The 10,318-nt window shown below is 37.7% G+C and overlaps 1 pseudogene; it reads left to right on the top strand.

The window, feature by feature from the left end:
- Positions 1 to 8,885: 8,885 nt before the first annotated feature.
- Positions 8,886 to 8,990, top strand: LOC123457567 (annotated as a pseudogene).
- The last annotated feature ends 1,328 nt before the right edge of the window (positions 8,991 to 10,318 follow it).

Consider the following 10,318-nt stretch of genomic DNA (forward strand, 5'->3'; position numbering starts at 1 on the left):
AGTGGGGGGGGGGGGGTTAGGACATGCATGAGCCTAACAATGGTACCAACTTGACTGTATTCACTCAGTACAAAACTAATTAATAAAAAAGAAAGAAAGAAAACAATAGGACTAGTTCCCTGATGAACTTAGATACAAAGACCATGAAGAAAATCCTTGCAAACTGAATTCAACAATACACCAAAAGCATTATCCACCTTGATCAAGTAGGCTTCATCCCAGGAACAAAGGGTGGTTCAACATATGGAAATATGTCAATGTAATACACCACCTAAATAAGCTTAAACACAAAAACCACATTATCATTTTGATAGAGACAGAAAAGGCCTTTGACAAAATAACTTCATGATCAAAATTGGAGAGAATTGGCATGGACTGTTATCTCAAAAAAATAAAGGCAACATGTATATATATATATATAATATATTATATATATAATATATATATTATATAATATAATATATGTATTATATATATTATATATTATATATAATATATTATATATAATATAATATATGTATTATATTATATTATATATGTATTATATATATTATATATTATATATAATTATATATAAATATTATATATATAAATATAAATATTATATATAAATATATATTATATATATATATATTACTGGAAGTCCTAGCTCAAGCAATAGACAGGAGAAATAAATAAAAGGGATACAAATTGAAAAGGAAGATATTAAGTCATCTCTATTTGCAGATGACATGATTCTGTACATAAGAGACCATAGAGCCCCCATCTCAAAACTCTTAAAGGTGATTAACTACTTCAGCAAAGTAACAGGATCATATATTAATGCACAAAAATCAGTAGCCTTTCCATATGCAAAAGACAAAGATACAGAGAAAGAAATAAGTGACTTTGTCCCATTTTCAATAGCAACAACAACAAAAAATACCTTGGTATAACATTAACACAGGATGTGAAAGACCTATACAATGAAAACACAAAAACACTCAAAAAATAAATTGAGAAGGACATGAGAAAATTGAAAGACCCCCCTTGCTTCTGGATAGGCAGAATTAGCATTGTGAAAATGGCACTCTTACCAGAAGCAATATACAGAGTTATTGCAGTACATTCAAAATTCCAATATTGTTCTTCACAGAGATAGAAAAAATGATCTCAAAATTCATATGGAGAGGCAGAAAGCCTCTGATATCCTCAGCAAAATAAATACCTCTGGAGGCATCACCATACCTGATCTAAAGCTATATTACAAAGTCATAGTAATAAAAACAGCATGTTACTGGTATAAAAACAGGAGTATAGACCAAAGGAACAGAATCAAGGACCCAGACTTTGGGTCAATTAACTATGGCTAATTGACATTTAACAAAGGCCCTAACAATATAGGCTGGAAAAAAGACAGCATCTTCAAGAAATTGTGCTTGACAAACTGGATTTCCACATGCAGCAAATTGAAACTTGATCCATACATCTTGCCATGCACAACACTCAAGTCCAAATAGATCAAAGACCTCAATATTAGACCAAAAACTCAGTTCCTACTGCAAGAAAAAAATAGGATTTTTTCATGATACAGGAATGACTTCCTGAACAAAACCCCAGTAGCACAGGATCTTCAACAATCACTCGATCATTTGGACCCCTTGAAGCTGAAAAGGTTTTTTTACAGGCAAACATATAATAAGAAGAGACAATAGATTACCCACAGAGTGGGAGAAAATATTTGCTGAATGTCCAACTGACAGAGGCCTAATTTCTAGAATCTACAAAGAACTCAAAAACTTAAACAGCAAAAAGTCAAACAACCCACTCACAAAGTGGTGCAAAGAACTGGACAGGAAGTTCTCAGGGGAAGAAATACAAATCTAAAATACACACTTTAGAAAATGTTCATCATCCCTAATCAGGGAAATTCAAATTAAAACAACTATCTGATTCCACCATACCCCAGTAAGGATAGCAAACATTAAAAAAATCAAATGAAAAGAAATGCTGATGAGGATGTGGAGAAATGGGAACCCTCATTCCCTGGTGGTGTGAATGTAAGATGGTACAACCACTTTGAAAAGCAATATGGTGACTTCTACAAAGGTTGACTATAGAGCTACCAAAACATCCAGTTATTTCCTTGCTGGGCATTTATCCTAAAATCTCTATTCCTCAATTGAGAGAGATTTGCTCAAACATGTTTACATCTGCTCAATTAATAATAGCTAAGAGCAGGAATCAACCCAGATGTCCATCATAGATGATTGGCTAACCAAGATGTCATATGTCTACATGATGGAATTCTACATAGCCATAAGGAAAAATGGCACAATGAAATTTGAAGAGAAATGGTCAAACCTAGCACAGATAATTCTCAATTAACTCACCCAATCACAGGAAGATAATCACCACATATACTCTCACTCATCTACAGCTCCTAACCTGAATCTACCAGAGATGCTGACATAACTAATAAGCATCTTGAAGGCTGGGCAATAGGGTGGGTGAGGTGGGAAGGGAGGGTAAGGCAAGGGTGGGTGTGGGGACACAAAACTAAACCCAAAATGCAATGGTCCCATAAAATTCTACATCCTAAAAGTCATACTAAATGGTTGAATCTTCATCAGGCCCTTAGAGGAAACAACTGAACCTCTAGGCCCTGGAGAGAGTATGATGAAGACTGTCCTTAATCTTCTCCTACTTCTCTCTCTCTCTCAATTTTCTCTATTTCTTTTATATTACTTGTATTTTTCTTCTTTCCCTTCTTGTGTACTGACCTGTAACTCCCAGTATCAGCATGTGGCTAATATCCACATGAGCTCTTGATCAAAGAGACATACAATGTTTGCTAAAAGAACACAGATTTCTGTCCAAGTACTTGATGACCCATCAAAGTTTAGTGGTAACACCCGCTGAAGACACCATATGCTGTTGGTATGGAACATGGAACAACCTGGCTGGAGAGTCAGTCCCCAGACAGTTAGCTCATCTCGTCCCAGAAGGTGCTACATGAGCAAGTTGGTGAAAGTAACCAGCATCTGTCCAAGCAACTCGTAGTCTTATCTACTCAGCAGTGAAGAACCTGATGTGATGCTCACACAGTGCCTTGACTCATGTTTAATTTCCCTTTGAAGTGTTCTAACATTTTCTTCAATCAAGTTAAGCCTACTGTCAAAAGCTGAATTCTCTAGGAGATAATTCTGTTCAATTTCATTTATACCATTGTTGGTTATTTGATGGTTTGATTCTAGTTCAGTGATTTTTTTTTTTTGATCAAGGTCTCATTCATTGTTGTACTTTCATTTTGGGAATAAATTTGAGTTGACTTCTTTATGATTTCATTGGAGGCTTCCATTGTAGGACTTTGCAACCTTGGTGGGGAGCTCTCAGTATTCTTATTTTCACTGGATTTTTTGCATTGCTGTATACCCATTTCAGGAAGGCTATTTTATTGAGGATGAAACAAGTTTTTGGTCTTTTGGATGTGAACCCTCTGACTTGAGCAAAAGGCCTGATTCCACAGCTCAAGCCAGGTCTCCCCAAGCAAGGCCCAAAGGGGCCTACCAGGAACAGGGGCCTGGGAGGAGCAAGGGAACAGGAATTTGGCCTACTTCCTCTGTGCCATCCCCTCCAGCACACAGACCAGCCCAGGGAGCTTGGGTTAGGGAAATGGGAGGAGCCAAGAAGAAGCCTGGCCTACTTACTCCAGACCTCTGCACCTGCCCGCAAATGGACTGGCGCAGGAAACCCAGGCTGGGGAGGTGGGAAGAGCCAGGAAACAGGGGACTGGCCTACTCCACAGAGCTGCACCCACCCACACACTATGAAAATGGGTCTGGCCTACTCACTCCAAACCCACACACTGGCCTGTACACAGACTGGCAAAGTTAACTCAGAATGGACAGTTGGGAGCCTCTCTGGTTTTGTATAACCATATCAGCCAGGGAATTTAGCTGTTTTTGTAGGTCTTTCAATGACTTGGCTATTTTGTGTACATTACATGAATTTAGCAGAGAAGGTATATTAAAAGTGGTTAGCGACTCATTTTTTTTCACTTTTAGTTTCTATTCATGGGTACTTCCCAGTACTATATGGCTTGATATGCCATTGACTGCTACAAAAATAGATAGCCCCTCTGATTGTGTTCTCTGACACTATGTAGAAGAGGACTATAGCTATTTTTCCCCCAAGCTTTAACCTTGTGGGGCCATTGCCCCCATCCCCACTGAGAATACCAGCAATAGTACCTATGTCAGACAGAATTGGATGGAGTAACATCGTTATGATGGTCCAGAGGTGTCCCCTGTAACCTTCCTCAAACTTCTGGTGCACCTGGACCAATCACCTCCCAGTTTTGCAATTGGTGTGGATCTGTAGATCCTCAAGCTTCAGCTGTGTGTAGACTGACCAGCTTCTGGGTGTGGTCAGAGCAGAGCAGCAGCTCTTTAGAGCACAACTGGTGCCTCTGCAGGGTGATTCAGACTGGTTGGTATGGGAATTGCTGTGCCAAACAAGAAGTTCTCCCTTAAGCTACATGGGACTTTTTATCCAAGTGTGATTAATCCACAGAGTGGCACCTATAACTTTAATAGGAGATAGAGTGACATATTACAGTATGAGGACCTAGTCCATACTTTCTGGAGTGGCTTGTTCTTCCAGTTTTTATTTAGATCATATTTCCAGGCTGGTGTGTGTGTCTAGTTTCCTTGGGGTAAGTGGGTCTCCTTGTGTTACAGATTCCAAGGGAACACCATAAAACAACAAAGATCACTAGTATTTTAAATATTAAGTTTGGGCTCCAGATTTGTTCCAAACACACCTTTTTCCTTGGTGGGGCTCTATCCATTGGAGGCAAGATTTAGGCCTGATTTTATGGGACCACACATTTAATCCATTAAAGTGATTTTCAGGATGGAAAGATGGCTAGTTGGTTAATGTGCTTGCCTGCAAGGGCAAAGGACCCAGGCTCAATTCCCCAGGACCTTCGTAAGCCATGTGCATAAGGAGGCTCATGCATCTGGAGTTCAATTTCAGTGACTAGAGGCCTTAGCATGCTCTCCCATTCTCTTTCTCAGATAAATAAATAAAATTTAAAAGTACTGAATTTTTTTCCATAGATTCATGACTTTTTCATAATATAAACTAAATTTAGGTTAGTTTTATAAGTCCCCATAACCTCTTACCAACTTTAAGAAGGTTCTTCATGCCTTTCCTGAGATTTAGGATTGTTTGATAACTATGAATCCTATAAAATCAAAACAAGCTACAGATTTTAACACATGGTGACAAAGTGAGAAATTTTATTGTAATAAAGCATAACGTGGAGAGACTGGACCAATATAAATTGATAAACACTAGGGTAAACATAACTAGTAATGAAAATCTTTGGATTATCAATTTTATCCCTTCAATTGGGCTAATAAATGCTTGGTCAAATATCTCATCCTGAGCCATCAGCACAGAATAGGTTACATCTACACTTTTCCTTCTTGAGTTATATCCTTTTAAAGAATGTGTATTGGTACATAATTTTAAAAATCACCCATTGTACCTTTCCTGGATGAATTTTACCCTTAGGTATTTTATTCCCTCCATATCCCCTTTTTTAAAAAATATTTTATTTTAAGGCAAACAGTGGCTACTTAATCAGAGCCAGACACAGGCAGAAAAAAACATAAGTTAACATAAGAGCATAGCAATGTAAGCCAACATCAGACCAAGGAACCTAATAGTCTGAATTTTCATTTATATTGTAACATTTTGTGGTTATTTTCTCTTAGTGAGTGTTTAAGACCATAAGGGCAGCCATAATTAGCAATGCAGTGTCCTTTAGAGGCCAACTATGGCTCTGTAAGAGAGCATGTTAGGGGCCTGTGAAGAGCTCTAAGACTCTCAGTTTTGTGCTATCTGCTGGGATGAGTAAAGGCTATGCTGACCATGTGGCTTCTCTTAGAAGAACCTGTAGTGACCTTCCTTCTGCAGATGCACTGGCTTGGAGCTTGTTTCCTGGTTCCCTGGTTTCCATGTGCTCTCTGATGAAGAAGACAGGTAACTTACCAGAAACTAGAGGTTATAAGTGTCCCTTTGTCTCCTGTGGTCTTCTGACCTAGGAATAGGAACCAAAATGTGGGTTATCCCCTTAACTTTGATATTCCCAATGGCCTTTGGCTTCTACACATAGTTATTGATCACTAAGAGAGACTATATACTCATAATTAGCAAAACAGATTTGCTTAAAGAAGTGCAAAACATATCTGACTAATAAGGAAGATCTAGTTAGAGAATAACACAAAAGTTTAAATCATTCTGATTAATATTTAGCCTTAGTTGTCAGGTGACAATAAACCACATCTGGAACATAGACATCATACATATTTTACCTTTTAAGTATCTTTCACTTACAAGTACAGGAAGAACATGTTTGTAGCCTTGAAAACAATTGTTTACCAACAATTTTAAATCAATGGATTTGATCTAGAACTTGTATGTCAGGAAAAGGCAAGTCAATGTAAAAGCTTCGCATCTGTATTTGAAAACAAATTTAGTAAAACTTGAAGCAGAATTTAAGATATTTTTAATCTATAAAAATCACTTGGACATGGGGCCGTGTCTTAGAGCAGGGAACATGTCTTCAGTGTCAATTTATCTATAAGCAATGAACTTAAGATTCCAGTAACGAAACAACTATTTAACTAAAACTTTGACTGAGACTTTGATTACACACAGTTTAAGAATAAAGCAGAAACTGGTTATGGTTGAAATAAACCAACTTGAATTTTTGATAAATAAGAGACATCCTGACAGTCATAAAGTAATCTTGGAAATAAGCACCTCTCATCATTGGGTGATTTTATAACTTAATTTGTGACAGTTCACAATAATTAAATCATTTTGGCAAGACTTATAATTTCAGCAATGACCACCTAGCTCAACCCAATGAGCATGAACAAGACAGGGACATCTCATAGTTACAGAATCTTTACATATAATATTCTTCTAGTACAGGATTAAATACTAATGAGTAAACCTTGATGTTAGGACTCAGTTTTCTTTTTAAGTACTTAAAAGGTTGAAATGGGAGCATAGCTGATTTGGCTGAGTTACAAACATTACCAAGCACAGGTTAACATCAGTGAGCTCAAGTCTTACCTTTTACAACTTGAAGCATGACAATCACAATTGATGACCGGGATACGATGACATAAGTGATTACAAATACGTATTTTGGAAATAAACATCAAGATGTTATCTTTTGAGCAGGGCCTAGTGATGCACACCTTTAATCCAAGCACTTGGGAGGCTGAGGTAGGAGGATTGCTGTGAGTACAAGGCCACCCTGAGACTACAGAGTGAATTCCAGGTCAGCCTGAGCTAGACTGAGAACCTATCTCAAAAAAAAAGTTATCTTTTAATCATCTTAATTAACAAGCTTTTCAATATCTGTTACCTTTCTACTAAAATTGATTGACTAAATGTCTCCAAATGCTAAGCTACATTTAAATATATTTGTCTTTTATAAAATTTTATTTAAGAGCTATTTGTTGAAGCAGTACTCTGTATACTTTATTTTCACCAGTTTACCAAAATCAGTGTAATATTTTTCTTGTTTTAATCATTGAAAGGCTAATAGCTTTTGCTGAAAACCAAAGGGAAACCCTAAGATTCTACTATGTGGTTGCTTTTGTGGAGGGCAAATGATGTCATAAGGATGTAGTAGCCAATAGGAAGGTCAGATTTCCAGCCTAAAGTCCAGACTGGATGGGAGAATGACAGGAGAGTTAGTAGCAGCCCAAGTTACTGAGACCTTCAAAGGTGAAAGCCTGCAAGACAGCCATGACAGTCCTTCTTTCCCGTGTCTCCTAGTTTAGGAGGAATATCTCTGTGTTTCTGATGTTTTCATGAGAAGTTATTTATATCTCACATGGGGCATGTCACATTCCAGTATATAATCACTGTTAGTCTATGTCAAAATTATAGTTGTCCTTCTTGGGCAGGATGGAAAGAGTACAGGCTGAGGTAGCATGGAAGTTCTGACACCATTACAGTTGACCTGACTGGAGAAGGGGCAGCAGCTCTAAAGGACATTAGGATGAGTTAAAGAGCACTTCTCCTTATGAGTTTGAAGAGCACAGTGAAGGTCAGTGTGAGAATCTTGCAGTGATGATGTTGTCCATGGCTCTTCTCTTACTTCCTTCTCCTCAACTTCTCCATATTTTGACTTCCTTGGGATTTTTTGACACACATCTATCTTCTGCTGCCTAATAGCCTTCATTATGGGAATTGTATTTGCATAAGCCTTCAGTTTGCATTGTTACACTCATAGATGCCATTTCCTGTCATGAAGCATGGGTCTTCATTGCACAGTCCAGATTGTTTGAGAATTGAATTCTGAGCATCATAATAAACAACAAACAAGTACAAGGTGCGGCAGGTGACAAATGACCCTCCCAGACATGCTATTTGTGATTCTCCTGCCAATTCATTGTTATGTCTAAGGAAGAGTTCTCCACAACTCCCTCCTCCATCTCATCTTCTTCATCCACTTAGCACTCTTGATCTTCTTCATATACCTTCCAACAGGGTCTCACTCTGTAGCTCAAGATGGCATTTAGCTCTTAGAAATGATAGCTGGCTTCGAACTCATGGGCAATCTTCCTGACTGAGCCTCCCAAGTCATAGGATCACAGCAGTGAGCCTCTAAAATCCACTTCTGTCTGAATTCTCATTCACTGGAAGCTTTGTGGCAGTTGATGAAGCTTATCCACTTGCAACAGTCTCTTTGGAATTTTGGGATTTTATAACTATTTGCCATGCTGGGCTGGAGGCCAGACAAAAAATAGAAGATAAAGAAGGGGTGGAGAGAGATGGAGTTAGAAGAAGACATTAATAATGTGTGGGGAAAGACTATACTTTCAGGATTCATTTCTATAGTTCTTTCCTAGAGAAGTTTCTCTGACCATATAGAGCACCATAAACATGGCAGAGATCAAATCAAATCTCACAGTCATCACCCTAAATATTAATGGCCTTAATTCACCCATCAAGAGACATGAGCTAACAGGTTGGATCAAAAATTTAGATCCCTCAATCTGCTGCCTTCAAGAAACCCACCTTACCAATAAAAACAGAAACCTCCTCAGGGTGAAAGGGTGGAAAAAATATTCCAAGCAGATGGGAATAAGAAACAAGCAAGTGTGCTATATTATTATTGGATAAAATTGACTTCAAACCCAAAACAATCAAAAAAGACAAAGAAGGCTACTTCCTACTTATAAAGGGAACAATCCATCAAGAGGATATTACAATCATAAATCTGTATGCACCAAACACAGGGGCACCACAGTTCATAAAACAAAACCTACTTGACAATAAAACAGAAACAACCACCAACACCATCATAGCTGGGGACTTCAACGCACCATTATCAGTAATAGACAGATCATCCAAACAAATTCAATAGGAAAGTAAGAGAGCTCAACAAAACCATAGAACACTTAGACCTAACGGACATCTACAGAACTTTCCATCCCAAATCCACAGACTACACATTCTTCTCATCAGCCCATGGAACATTCTCTAAAATAGACCATATACTGGGTCACAAAGACTGCCTCCACATATTTAGGAAAATCGACATAATTCCCTGCATGATATCAGATCATAATGCTATATTCCTAGAAATCAACAACAAAATAACCACCAAGAATACCAACAGCAACTGGAAACTCAATAGCACACTCATAAAACAATAAATGGATAGTGGATGAAATAAAAAAGGAAATTGCAAAATTCCTGGAATTGAATGATATTGAGAACACTTCATACCAAAACTTATAGGACACAATGAAGGCAGTCCTCGGGGGGAAATTCATAGCACTCAATGCCTTCATAAAAAAGACAGAAAGATCCCAAATTAATAGCCTAGCCATCCACCTAAAGGCACTAGAAAAACAAGAAAAATCTAACCCAAAGAGCTCTAGAAGGGAAGAAATAATTAAAATCAGAGCAGAAATTAATGAATCGGAAACCAAGGAAACAATTAAGGCAATTGACAAAGCAAAGAGCTGGTTCTTTGAAAAAATGAACAAGATTGACAAACCTCTGGCCAACTTGAACAAGCAAAAAAAGGAGAGACTCCAAATTAACAAAATTCAAAATGAAAAAGGAGAGATCACAACAGACATAACTGAAATTGGCAGAATCATCAGGACTTATTTCCAAAACCTCTACTCCACAAAACTGGAAAATGTGGAGGTGATGGATAAATTCCTGGACGCATATCATCCACCAAAGCTAAACTCAGAGCAGATTAATCACCTCAATGAACCCATCA

Source organism: Jaculus jaculus, unplaced genomic scaffold (assembly GCF_020740685.1).
Source record: "Jaculus jaculus isolate mJacJac1 unplaced genomic scaffold, mJacJac1.mat.Y.cur u25, whole genome shotgun sequence".
In the NCBI taxonomy this organism is placed as follows: domain Eukaryota; kingdom Metazoa; phylum Chordata; class Mammalia; order Rodentia; family Dipodidae; genus Jaculus; species Jaculus jaculus.